Here is a 14,936-nt window from a genome sequence, read left to right as displayed (position 1 = left end):
TGTGGGTACAATTTATTAACAAATAATTTATAATTCATTTATGAATAATTCAAATGTCTACTCAATTTATTAATGAATGAAAAAAATAGAAGGCAGTAAACTGATTTAAAGGCACTCAAAAGTTTACTGCTGTATTTAATACTACATGTAAATCTGGCACATACCAAATGGCCTATAGCCTACGGTTTCTCTTGAATTGCCTCTTACTGAACAGCTGCATAATTGGGTGATTTGTAATACATTACACCATTCTTTGAAATCAATTCAGCATTTCAACTGCACAATTATCATAATAAATATTGCTGCAAGCAGCAATACCGGGGTCAAGAAAATTATCAGCCCAAAATAAATGAGCAGCAAAAGAAGCTTTGTGACATGTTTTTGGTTAGTGTCCACTGAACAGTGTATGACGAGTTAGAAAAAGTAAAATTTCAATCATAAAAAACACATTTATTTAAAAAATAACTAAAATAGCTACTTCTTAGATATTTTGTCTGGTATGTGGTGCTGTTCTGAAACCACTTAGGTAGCATCTGGGCATGATGGTTATCATGCAGGAAAACATTCAAAAGTTATAAGCCAAAATGCTGTTTTTGCTAGCTCATGACCAGCAGGGGGCAGTGTGCCAAAATGCAGCATGTAACTCAAGGCCTAATGGCGATGACACGTACCAAGTTTCGTCACAATCCCTCAAAGTGTTGCAGAGATATATCCTCAAGTTCAATTTTGCATGTTCTTCAAATTCATTAATTTCGCCATTCGAAAACGGTATGGTTTATCAAAATTATGTGAATAAATTTTTTGTCGTATGTGTCTCTAGATGATGCACATCAAATTTTCATGCAAATGGGACAAACGATCTAAGACGAGTTTGAAAAAGTAGGTTTTCAAAACATTTAAAAATAGCGGACAGGAAGTTTGCTCATCCATGACATAATTGGAATCATTGTTCTCAGAGCCACGGTATCTATCAAGACCAGTCTCATGACAGTAGGCAGGAGTCAATAGCTATTAGCAATTTAAGAAATATCATTATAATTTTTGACCACAAGGTGGCGCTGTCCCAAAAAGTGTTGATTCCCTTCAGAGCATGGGGCCAAAGACACATACCGAGTTTTATAACGATTTATAAGTCGTTCGTAAAATACAGCATTTAACGACTAAATTCAAAATGGCTGACATCCAAAATGGCCGAGAACTTTTTATATCAACTGTTCAGAAGTTCTAAGCAAAAATGTGCTTTTTCATATCTCGTGACCACTAGGCGGTGCTGTTCCGAAATGCTGCAGCTAACCTCAGGGCTTAATGACGATGACGCATACCAAGTTTCATCATAATCCCTCTAAGCTTATGGAGATATACCCTCACGTCCATTTTGGCGTGCTCACTGTTGAATTTGCTGAAGCCCCATTCGAAAACAGTATGGTTTATCAAAATTATTTGAATAACTTTTTGTCATATGTGTCTCTAGATGGTGCACGACAATTTTCAAATCGGACAAATGGCCTAGGACGAGTTCGAAAAAGTAGGTTTTTCAGGAAATTCTAAATGGCAAAATGATTTTCATGATGCAAAATGAGACTCGAATCGGCTTGAGCCAAGGAATCAGAGAGGAAAAGAATTGTGTTTCTAGGACTAACGGTTCAAAAGTTATTAACATAAACGTGAGTGCAAATTTGGACAGTTGATGGTGCTAGAGGGATTGAGTTAGAGACTCCAAATTTTCTGTATTAACAGATCAGACTGTCCTCTATTTGTGTGCCAAATTTCAGAACTTTCCCGCAATCATTGTAATCATTCCAATATTCTGACACCTTTGGTGGAAAACAGACCTCTTGCAGATTTAAAAACGACACGCACCGGGCTCATCCAGGCCCACGTGGCTGTTGTGATGCAGCTAATAAAGGCGCGCACAGCAACAGAGGCACTAATGCCTCAGCTCGACTCTGCCCACCCCCCAACATCAGACTGTCTATCCGAGGTCACTGCTAACCTGATTGAGATGCAGACAACAGACAAATACCATCTTCTATCATCACCGCGGGGCCAACGCCAACAACACCAGCTGGAAGTTGCCATCCAGAACAGTTTTCTTGTCCCTCACCAGAGCAGCTAGATATCCTAATGATGCAGAGTTGGGGATGGCCAGATCAATATGGTTGCTTGCTTATTTTACCAGAACAGCAGTATAAAGAGTGGGCATCGACCACCAAGTGGGATGGTTCGAGGGGCAAATCTGCATTGCCCATGAACCTAAGGCACTTTATCTTGAAGACTGTTTTCCAGAGGTTCCCCCACGACCGACGCTGACCGAAAGCAAATCAAAGCCAGAGCCAAATAACATTCCCCAAGGAACACTATTGCCCACAAGCACCTGCATTTTTAACCAACATGTAAATATTTTTATTATTGATTTGATGATTTGATTTAATGTTTCCATTTTTTTGCATGAATACATTTAACTGTTATTAATACATAAGCTCAAATACATTGGCAAGCATGAAAAGTCATGTATAATATTTTGTTTAGAGAAAACTTTAAGAATAGGGTTAGGGTTAGGCCAAACACTATAGTTTTTGAAAAAACATATTTTTTCTCTTGTGTAACAGCATCAGTAACATGATTCTTTATACAGAAAATATAAATTGTTTACATAAATGCCACATAAATTTTAAAAGTGATTTTAAGGTCTTTTTTATCATCATCAATACCATCAATGTTCTCTCGTGCAGATGCACACAGCTCGGAGAACAAAAATGCTAACAAATGCGTCCTCGCACTGATACACGTCCACTGATGTACAGCTCTACTTGTGGGTTAATTAAAAACAAAATCTTTATAAGTGGCATGTACCTTTGCGCCACATTGCAGTGATTTTGCGGACAAGATTCACGTGTAAATTTGTGTGTGCCATGGTGGTGGCAGCCCCTCGAATTTTGGTTGCTGACCTACTGTACTTCACACAGTTGCTGAGATATGCCCTCACTTTTTGTTTGGTGACCTCACAATCAAATTAATTTTGTATGTTCTGGACAAACCATCCCATATATCAACAATCCAATAAACAAGTTTTGTCTTGGTTGGTTGCACAATGCTGTGCCACAAATGTGGCCCAACACAGACTACGTTTACATGGACAGCAGTAATCTAATTATTGACCTTACTCTGAGTAAGATAATAATGTGATTAAGGTGTTTACATGAGTCTCTTTTAGAATACTCCTTTGATGTACCCGTTTTACATGTTATAGAACATAGATTAACGGCACACGTTATTACGTCACCGCGCCACGCCGTCCGACGACCCTCCAGAATTTCATGTATCAACATACAGTTCGTCTTCGTTATGGTACCGTATACAGTTTTGGGTGTTTTTATTTAATTTTTTTTACAAACGCTTTAAGTGCAGTTAATTATTTGTCATGCTGTACGTGCAAATAGTCAACTGCTTGAAGCTGTGGGCTGCATCCCAAACCGCTTATTTACTATCTATATAGTAGCGGAGATACATGTATTTTTCCCGACTACAGGCCTATAGTAGGCAAGTATGCAGTTTGGGACGCAGCCGTACTCTCTTGTTCGCCGTAAAATGTTGAGCACTGCCGTGTGTGATCGTGTCCTGTCGCAAAATGTGGTGAAAACTCTCACACGACGTTAATAATGTGATTAAGGTGTTTACATGTCTGTAATACACGTCGATAATGCGACTAAAACAGGAGTACTCCACATGTCTTAATTCGATTAGTGCTTACTTCGAGTATGACCTTAATCAGATTAAGGTAATTAAAAATTGCTGTTTACATGGTAGTTTCTTAATCAAAGTATCGTCTTAATCGGGTTAAGAGTGGATTATTGTTGTCCATGTAAATGCACTGACAGTCTCACAATTATTACATATTTCCCAGCTAGGGCAATGATATAGTCAATTAGTTGGTCCTTCACTGCTGTCTGGGATGCTTCAAGGCGCATTCATATTCACACTACAAATGTGATGTGACCATATGTGATGTGACCACCTCCAAATGTGGTTTGAGTGATTGGATCACGATGCCTGTACTTAGCGCTGACCACTTACGATTCAATCACTCAGGAAGCATGTTAATGCCAGTTGTGCATGGGGCCCAAGGCACTGCTCAGTACAACTGTCATCTATTCTAAATGATCTATTTAATCAGTCTCTAGCCTAATGTATCGTGCCTGTCTACTTCAAATCCTCCGTTATCATTCTAGTTCCCAAGAAACAGGCTCCAAAGAAACCCAAGATACATCCATCCATCTTTTATACCGCTTATCCTTTTCAGGGTCACAGGGAACCTGGAGCCCATCCCAGGGAGCATCGGGCACAAGGCGGGGTACACCCTGGACAGGGTACCCAAGATACATCTCCTGCTTAAATGATTACAGACCAGTGGCTTTGACATCTGTAACCATGAAGTGCTTTGAAAGACCTTCAAGATACTCTCCAGTTTGCATATAGTGCTAACAGGTCTGTAGACAATGCCATAAACGTGCGTCTGCAATACATCCTGCAGCATCTGGACAGTCCTCACATCCTCTCAAATCATACTGTTTGTGGATTTTAGCTCTGCTTTTAAGAACACCATTCTTGAAGTTCTCTTGGACAAACTAGGCAGCTTAACATATCTCCTTCCATCTGCCGCTGGAGTATCAATTACCTGTCCAACAGGAAACAGCACATCAGAATGGGTGACAACATCTCAGACCAACTTTACCTCAACACTGGTCCTCCACAAAGATGTGTGCTTTCTCCCCTGCTCTACTCACTGTACACCAATGACTGTACTTCCGACAGTGACTACATCAAGTTCATCATGTCTGCAGATGATACCACCCTGTATCGGTAGGACTCAAACAATGAGACGTCCACATATCGGACAGAAGTAAGCTAATAAACTGTTGAGCACATAAAAAACTGTGGAGATGATCATTAATTTCAGAAGGAAGCATCCACCACACCTTAAACAACTCAGCAGAGCAGAGTCATACAAGTTCCTTGGGCACCATCATCCAGCAGGACCTCAAATGGAACAGAAATATCAAAACAATCACCAAGAAGGCTCTGCAGCACGGAAGATACCTCTGTAACTTCACACTCCATGCATATGTGTCCATCATCAGAAGTGCAGAAACACATCCAGTGTGAAGAAGAGAGAGGGGAAAATCATACCGGACACTTTCTTTTTCAGCATTTCACAATGGAAACCCAGAATAAGAGCCCTGAATTCCTGTACCAGTCGACATCTGTTTCTTCTCATAGTTTCACAGTTTTTTCCCACAGGCCACAATACTTCTAAACTAAGATCCTTCCAACATCCCTCCCCTCTGACATACAGCACAAGCCACTTTACAAAACCGACACAATTCAATTGCAATTGAACACCTGCAGTAATTGCACAATGACATTTACAGTCATTACAGTCATAGTAACAATTACATTCCACCCCTACAATTTCCAATTCAGCAATATCCACATGTTGCATGAAACTTCTGTACTGTCTTCCTGTACAGATATCTTGGTGAATAAAAGCATTCTGAATCTGATTCCAACTTCGCCTTACTGATGGTGCTAAAGTGCTTGAGTGGCACAACCAAAATTGCTGTCATGGTAGCTGAGACTGTATTCTATTACAGGGCCAAATCTTTATAAAAAGCATACAAAGTGTTCCATGGACTGCCAGTATAAAAAGAAAAATTAGACACTTTATTTGATGTCATTTTACAAGAAATAAATTCTATACATTTTGTGTCTTGAAATGTATGAAGCATAATATGTCTCAATTGTATGGAACATTAGATACGCTATACTGCCACATGTTTGTGGGCACCTCATCATAACACTCATTTGTGCTTTTTGAACATCCCATTCCAGATTGAGTCCTGATTTTTTAATTTGCTGTTATAATAACCTCCAGTCTTCTGTGAAGGCTTTCCACTAGAGTTTGGAGCATGGCTGTGGGGATTTACCCATGTAGCCACAAGAGCATTAGTAAGGTCAGGCACTGATGTTGGCCTGGGGCACAGTCTGTGTTCCAATTCATCCCAAAGTGTTCAGTGGGGTTGAGGTCAGGGCTCTGTGCAGGCCACTCTAGTACTTCCACACTGACCTTGGGAAGCCATGTCTTCATGGAACTCAATTTGTGCACAGGGTCACTGACAAGCTAGAACAGGTTTGGCCTTGGCCCTTTAATTACAATGAAGGGCAACTGTAATGCTACAGCATACAATTACATCTTATACATCTGTATGCTTCCAACTTTGTGGCAACAGTCTGGGGAAGGCCCACATTTCAGTGTGATGGTCAGGTGTTGCCCGGTGTGAATAGCTCCATAGAGATCTATTGTTTCGATTCAAGAGTATCAGTGCGTCGTACATTCGCATTGCTTTAATCGTGCTCAGTGTGAAAGGCACTTTAGATTAAAAAAACTAAACTAAAAACACGGTAGTACTTCACTGAGCACTGAGCTCATAGCAAAAGGTTCGAATATCACTTCAGAGATATTGAATTGGTACAGGTTTGAAAAATCAGATGAACAAGTTTATGTAAAATATAATGCTGCATTACATTCTAAGCAGTAATTTGTAAATTACATCATGTTTGACCTCGGCATGTCCAACAGACAAAGTTGGGAAACTGGACACCTCATGTTCGTATTTTGCTAGCAAAAAGCTAGGCATCTAACTTGGATGAGTGATGTATATTTTCTTTCTCAAAGAGCAAACTGTTGGTCAGTGTTTTAGATTTAACAAACAAATATGTCTGTATGTTGATTAATCTAAAGCAAATACTTGTATATACAGTATAACTCATTTAAAGGTAAGAAGTTTTACTTTGTTTATTTCTGATGCTGTGCGCAGCCATGTTGATTTGACGGCACTCTGTAAACAGGGAACGCGGATATGAGAAGAATACCCCAAATTGACTTCTCAGTTGTGGTGGCATTTGAGGTCACGAAAAACATGGTCCCTATTTACTCTGTCGAGAAAGGGTTCGCTAAGTTGTGGAAAAATAGTAAAAGTTATAAAAAATACAAATAATGTTTGGTTGGTTTTTTTAATAGCCTTTATTTATAAGAACCATTGTTTGCACTCTTTGCTATAGATGGTGCTGTAACTATTTTTCCAAAGTCCATTCTAATAAATTAAAAACTTTATAAATAAATTGCGTAATTATTCAAATGCATTATGTAAAAACAAAAACAAAAAACGTAATCGTAATCGATTGTTCATAAAGTTAAAAAAAATTTTTTTGCAATATCGCCCAGCCCTAGTACACACACACACACACACACACACACACACACACACTCTCTCTCTCTCTCTCTCTCTCTATCTCTCTCTCTTTGTGCTTTATGTGGTTTTTAAGTCAGTACTGTAGCAGGCATCCTAACCTGTTATCCACACAGCTCAGTCCACAGCCTGGGGACAGCAACTTTCATTCACACACACTCACACACTCCACCCACTCACACAGAGTTCAGCTGCATGTCGTGTCAGCCTGCACCTCCATCCTACTAGCCCCCGCCACACACAAGACCAGTTTACCATCCCAACCACCCCCGCTTCCAAATCTGTCTCTCCTTTTCTCTTATTTCCAACTCCTCACTCCCGACCATCTACACACACTCCACTTTCTGTGCAGTTGATCACATGCAACCACTTTCAATAAATTTAATCTTTATATTCAACTCTACCTTCATTCCAGATACACATATGCACTGTGTGACCTCTCTCACTCTAGTACACCCACCCACCCACACACACATATCAATATTCCGTATAAAACAATATGACTCTAAATTATAACAAAGAACAAAATAAACTCAGGCAGTATTATATTGTGCAAGCAACATTTCTTCAATTAACAAAAAATTATACAGCATTAATGCAACCACCACTGCGTTATACAAAATGCTGTATTTTAAAGAATGTAGCAGTACATAATACCTCTGAAGCTGTGGTGCTGTTCTGACAGTCTTTTCTATTTAACTCTAGTGAAAACCTCTTGCTTCTCTCCTTCACATACTTAAAACAAGTTTCACTTCTCAGTCCACTGTTGACACATTAATATCACATCTGTTATGAAGTCAGTCTGCATAGGCTACACCAACCCAATTTTTAGGTGAGCAAAAGTATTGGAACAGATACTCAAAGTAAACTAACGTAAATAACACTTAATATTTGGTGGCATGTATCTTGCTTTCAATAACTGCATCAAGATGGTGACCCACTGACATCACCAAACTGCTGCATTCTTCTTTAGTGATGCTTGTGCTGGAGCTTCTTCTTAGTTTTGGGGGGTTTCTTCCTTTTGTCTCCTCTTTAGGTGGTGAAATGCATACTCAACTGGGTTAAGGTCTGATGATTGAATTTTCCAGTCTAAAACCTTCCACTTTTTCCACTGATGAAGTCCTTTGTTGTGTTGGCAGTGTGATTTGGGTTATGGACACATTTCTTTGTTAAGTGGTATGCATAATGTTTCTATAGACTTCTGAATTAATTTTGCTGCTACCATCATGAGGTACATCATCAATAAAGATTAGTGAGCCCTTTCCAAAAGCAGCCATGCAAGCCCAAGCCATGACACTACCTCCACCGTGCTTGACCGATGAGTTTGTATGTTTCAAATCATGAGCAGGTCCATTCCTTCTCTAGACTTTGGCCTTTCCATCACTTTGGTAGAGATGAATCTTGAACATTTGTGGCTTATCTCTGTATTTCTTTGAGAATTCTAATATAGACTTCTTATTCTTAATCCTGATGAGCGATTTGCATCTTTTGGCATGGTCTCTATATTTCTGCTTTCTTCTTGTGATGTCTTGTGATGTCTTTCTTCTTCTGATGTCTTCTTCAAATGTTAGATTGTGATACCTGCCCCTGCCCTGTGTGGGTTGTTGATAATGTCACTGACTGTTGCTTTTGGGTTTTTCACAGTTCTCCCATAGACAGCTCTCTGGTCTTCATGTTGGTTTATCCTTTAACAACAAATGCAGTCTTCACAGGCAAAACCCAGGACTCAAAGCAAGAGTAGATATTCAGAGTTTTTAAATGTTTAAACAATCAATCTAACAGGGCACACCTGGGCAACAAGAAACATTTGTCAGTCGCATGTTCCAATATTTTAAATACTTGAAAAATGGGTGGGTTCAAACTAAATGTGCCATGTTCTAAGTCGTTTAACACATCTAGATATAAATATCAGTAAATGCAAGCTGAAATGCTGAACTTTCATCTCATATTCATCTCTGGATATCACACCCAAATAGCTTAGCACAGCAAAAACAAAATGATTTGCCTTGCCTTTGAAATACTATCCAAAGGGGACTTTATGTCTAATTGTTCTGCCCTAATAGTCATCCCAGAATGTATGTTTTCAGTTTTGGAGTGACAGGTAGACAGTTTGTATGTTTTACACTTAATGTTTTAACAGATTTGTGCCTCCCTTGTTCAACAAGAGAAAACTATCACCTGCACAATCAGCTGTCTATGATTGATTTTAGACTGGAAGAATGTGTCTACGGTGTACCCGTATTTACACAAATATGCACTAATCAAGATGTGGTCATGCTTAAGAAAAAATATTTACCCCAGCAAATCTTTAAAAAAGGAGGACACCTTATATGTCACTACTTTCAGCCACTTTTATGCCATGTTAGAAGATGGGCATCAGCAGTTTCCTAGCATAAGCTACATTACTCTGTGCAATTCAGATTTTAACCAGTCAACCAATTTTTGGACAGTGCACCCATTAAGACCTCTGTGTCACACTGTATATATCAGAATAACAGTGACTTATTGTAAGTACAGTTACATTTTTAGGATTGCACTTAGTCTATGTATACCAATACTATAGGCTTATTTAATTACAAATTACAGCTATTTAGAGAGTGCCATTTACAGCTTTAATGACAAAAGTTAATCTCTAAACACTGACCAAACAGCTTCTACATTTCAGGGAACTAAATACTTTCATTCATTAAGGTGCACCTGTACCAAGGGTTGCCTTACAGCGTGAGCCTTGTAGAAGTTTGATATAAGTAGATATTGAGATGTTATTAGTATAAACTGTCCCAAAAGAATGTGAAAGGTATAAGAAACAATAAAACAAAACCATAATAGACAAACCCACTAACGCAGACCCGCCAAATAGTAGATGCCAGAATAATACACCGCACTGATTTATATATATATATATATATATATATATATATATATATATATATATATATATAAATGTATATATAAAATTTATAAAAGTGCCCTCTAAATAATCGAGCAGATTCAGACACGCCCATAAAATAGATAAACCGTGCACTACTCCGAAACGCACTAAACCGTCTGCGGTATGGTAGATACACCAGCAGCGTTTCTGGAAGTGGATTTACTAACGCGTGCGACTGTTGCTGACGTCGCGGCTGAAATTAAACAAGTGCTGAACAAGTGGCATGCTTCCCTTTATACAACCCCGAGCGACAAAATGGAGGAAAACGGAACTGACCAGCTTAAGTGGACACCGTGCGGAGAAAGACACTCACGCTACCCACACAATAGCCCGTTCATATCGAAAACACACACAACCCCACGTCTCATTCTTACCAGGCGATTATCGCAACACACTACACTTTATTAAGTTGCGATAAGTGTTACACAAAAAAGATTATGGTCAAGCGGGGGAAATTTTATTATAAAGGAGTCTTAAAAAAAAACCTTCTTCGATCCAGTGCACTAAGGTAGGAGGTGTTGACGCAGCAGAAATTTCCAACAGGAGAAATTCCCCTCACAGAGGTTAAGCGAGGGGAGAAGACGTGGGGATGTGCGGTTTAAGCCCTGAGCCGCGAGCTTTTTATTTAAATCCCCGAGACCGCTCTACACGCATTCTCTCAACCGCCGAAACAGAACAACCGGCAACTCGACGCCGGAGCTCCGTGAGGCCAAAGAGTCACGATACGGTCCAAACTTGTGAAGAGACAGGCTACTGGTGAATGTGTCAAGTAGAAGGTGCATAAATGGGGGAGAAACATGCTGCGCAATAATGTCCACTGATCAGCTATAACACCACCAAGAAGTCCAACATCCTGCGCTCACCTAAAAACAAAAAATGTTTGTTGTCCGCGCGGCTGTCATGTGTCTCACCTGACAGCGTGGAAAGAAGCTACTTGAAGAGACGGTAACTGCACTTAACAGTTTACAGTTTCGCGGGTAAAAACGAGCAAACCCATATGCTGTCAAAACTCGCTTTACGACAATTTTCGTATCCCTCATGAGCACTTCCTACTTCAATTCACCTTGTCCGAGGAGTAGCAACCTGACATGTCAAGTCCAAACACTGAAGTCCATATATGTACTATAAAGCGCTAAGCGGATACTACTGAAGGTATCAGTATTATGGCCAAAGAGACTACTGTAAAAACGAGTGTTAAGGGTGGGTGAGACGCATACCCTACCTGTTAACCCATGAGTTCTGGGTTCGAGCGCTGGCGACGCGTCGGGCTTCAATTTTTACAGCGTGAAAGTGTGAGAAACAAAAGATTTCAGAAATTCGCGTTCTTACCCGACGCTTCTGTCAGTGTAAAATTCCCCTGTTCTCTCCGCCTCTCTCTTTTTTCTCCCTCAAACTCTCCCACCCCTGCTTTTCCGCGTTTCGGTATCAGGAACCCATCTCTCTCTCTCACTCTCTCACGGTCGAGTCTTAGCCACAGGAAATGAGGCAGGGCGAGCAGGCGCTCTTAGCCGCACGGCGGCACAGTGAATAGACACGTCAAACCGTGGACAGCTCCAGTTTAACTCACAGCCCCACCTCCACATTGTGATAAAACAAAGTATGCTAGAAAAGACGACGACTACTAATGCTAATGCTACTAATACAAATAATAATTATAAATAAAGCAGCTATCTGCGAAGTCCAATAAGAGCCCGTTGCAGATAGCGCTCCCAGTGGCTAGTTACATAGAACACTAAACAGAATTTAGATGAATATATTGTTCATGTGTCATGATGGTAGCTCAGTGCTGACCCTGTGAAATTCCTGCTGAACGGTGATTGACTGATGGTTGACTGATGGTGGTCTTTTAAGCCGTTGGTTTTCAAAATGGTGTCCTCCAGGAGTCCGTGAAGCATTGCCAATGGGTCTGTTACATTGGGGAAAATCACGACCCACTATTATCAAAATTATTAGATTTATTAGTGAGTTCTTACATTCATTAGCCTTTTGACTGCTTATTTGATATGAATGGGTTTCATCCAAACCTCAATAACTTAAAAAATAACAAACAGTCTGTAAATTTTGTATAAATAATGGGGCCTTATGTGTTATGTTTGTGTAAAATTCATGAATAAAAAGTTCTTTTCCACCAATGAACAGCCAAAAAATATCATTGTCCACAGCTAAATAATGAACCTAATATTTGGATTACATTAATTAAAAATCTGTACTGATGGGGTCTGTGGAATTTATTTTAGAGTTAACGGGGTCCTTGAGTGCATAAAATTTGACAACCCCTGTTACCTAGTCATAATTAGAAATGCACTTTCAAATTAGCACAACAATGCAGTAAACCAAACTTAAACTTAATTGGGCTTATGTTTCCTAAGAAACAGCTAGTTGAACTAAAGCCCCTACAAACTTTCTTTTTACTGAGAATCAATAAGTGAGTGATCAATGTTGGGGAAGCTGCAGTGGAAATAAAAAGTCTATGCATCCTGTTACAGTTGAGGGGTTTGGTGATGCAAAAAGTAAACCTTACAATAACCTAGTTGCATATGTCTACACACACTTGGTATAATGGGGCATGTGAATGAGCTCAAAATGAATCACATGCAAACGTAAGGGCGTAGGTTTGGTCTCAATATTGGTAGGGACACCCACCCACCCCGGAAAAAAAGGACTGTTTAATGTTGACAACCAACTGGTTTATTAAAATATCCATCCATCCAGCTTTATCCTTTTCAGGGTCACAGGGAAACCTGGAGCCTATCCCAGGGAGCATCAGGCACAAGGCTGGGTACACCCTGGACAGGGTGCCAGTCTATCGCAGGGCACAATCACATACACATTCACACACCCATTCATACACTATGGACATGCCAATCAACTTACCATGCACGCCTTTGGACTGGGGGAGGAAACCAGAGTACCCGGAGGGAACCCCGCAGCACGGGGAGAACATGCAAACTCCGCACAAACAGGGCCACAGTGGGAATCGAACCCCTGACCCTGGAGGTGTGAGGCGAACATGCTAACCACTAAGCCACCGTGTGCCCCTGTTTATTAAAATATATCATCTATATTTACATTAAGATCTGTATTTACATTTAAATACAATTATACAAAGCAACAGATCAAAGACTAAAAGAAAGTAAACTATGAAATTACTTGTTAACGGAAAAGAGAAAAAAAAAAATGTTTTGCATCCAACATCAACATTCTTCATGATAGTCCTTGGTGTTTATTTAAACAATCCAAACAGATGCCTATGTCGGTCATTGACAGATACAAACTGTTGGCAAATATCTTTAAGATCTACTTGGTCAAGGGCCTCTTGATGTACATGGCATACAGCTACATTATTAAGGCGCTGCTGAGACATGGTAGATCTTAGCCAAGTTTTGAGTGCACTAAAGCTTCGTTCTGCTTCAGCTGAGGCCACAGGGACGACTAACAGTACTCTAACAAGCTTCTCAACCTCATTGAATAAGCCTCTTACCTCACTTGGCATTCCTCTTAGGGAATCTGCAGCTTCGCTACTTGACATGTCGGTATTCTTTGAGAGAAACATTGGCAGCTGAACCTTCAAACTATCTCGGTTTATCCCTGGACACTGTCCAATGACATCATCAATTTGCCCAGTAAGGAGAAAACTAAACTTAACCTGGTCTGTATCAACATTTGCAAATTATTCTTTTGCATCCTGTGTTATAATAACTTGCAACTAAGTTAACATTAAAATAGGTAGACTATGGTACTTACAATACATGTAAATTGGTCATTTACAATTAATCCATAATAGCATATGAAGAGTTAATTTGCAAAAATAGATATCCACCATTTTTAATTCATTTTCATAAATCATATTTTAAATTGTGCATTCCAGGTAATACAAATCAAGCTGCAATTGGGTTGTTTTGATTACATTTATTTTCTTTTAATTAAAACAACCCAACTGCAGTTTGATTGATATTACCTGGAATGTGCAATAAAAAATCATGATTTTTAAATATTCACAAGAATGGAGATATCTGTTTTTGCAAATGAACTCTTCTTGTAGGCCTATGTTTAATCACAGTATCATTTTAAGACCTCACCTGAAGCCCTTCAGATAGCCCCTCCCTTTCAGCCAATCAAATGCTAGCATGCCTAAATCCTGGAACTTCTGGGAGAGTATGCTATGGAATTTAGATGACTTCACTCCAAAGATAATGCGAACGAGTTTGTGCAAATATTGGTAGGGACAATTCTGCCCTCCCAAAATATTGGTAGGGACATGTCCCTACCGTCCATATGCAAACCTACGCTTATTATACAGCTGTCATCAGTGCTCAAAGTGGGCCGTTACTCACCGGTATGCAGTACCGGCATCTCTACATTTTAATCTTTGGTGTACCCTGACTTTTTCTTGTGTACCAGCACTTCTCACAAGCTGCTGGTACTCTGATCTGCCTTCTCCATACAGAGACTGACTTATCCAATAAGCGAGGTAAGCGGTAAAAGGAAGAAAAAGAAGTGGCACAAAAGGATGTAGCCAAACTCCCCAAAGTGTCCTCTCTTTTCACACAAACTCCACCGCTGTCTGCCAGCACAGTCAGAGCTGCTCTCACATCAGCTGCAGTAGCCCCTCTCCCGCTAGACACAGGGATGAGTTCTACCTCTCTCTCAGCCCCGGAAAATGACAGTGTGACAGTGAATGTTGCCCACAAACAATA

The 14,936-nt window shown here is 39.9% G+C and overlaps 1 protein-coding gene across 4 annotated transcripts in view; it reads right to left on the bottom strand.

The window, feature by feature from the left end:
• zbtb46 (zinc finger and BTB domain containing 46) overlaps window positions 1–11,954 on the bottom strand; it is a 198,967-nt gene extending 187,013 nt beyond the window's left edge. Inside the window, exon 1 of one of the 4 annotated variants that reach the window (XM_053643645.1) lies at window positions 11,462–11,954. The gene's annotated coding sequence lies outside the window, so the exon portion shown is untranslated. The remainder of the gene's footprint in view (window positions 1–11,461) is intronic. The other 3 variants (XM_053643643.1, XM_053643644.1, XM_053643647.1) reach the window with 3 other exon arrangements.
• Between the last annotated feature and the right edge of the window lie 2,982 nt (window positions 11,955–14,936).

This window comes from Ictalurus furcatus, chromosome 15 (genome assembly GCF_023375685.1).
Source record: "Ictalurus furcatus strain D&B chromosome 15, Billie_1.0, whole genome shotgun sequence".
Taxonomy (NCBI): domain Eukaryota; kingdom Metazoa; phylum Chordata; class Actinopteri; order Siluriformes; family Ictaluridae; genus Ictalurus; species Ictalurus furcatus.
The sequence above is the reverse complement of the archived record's forward strand: the minus strand, read 5'-3'. Positions and strand labels throughout refer to the sequence as shown.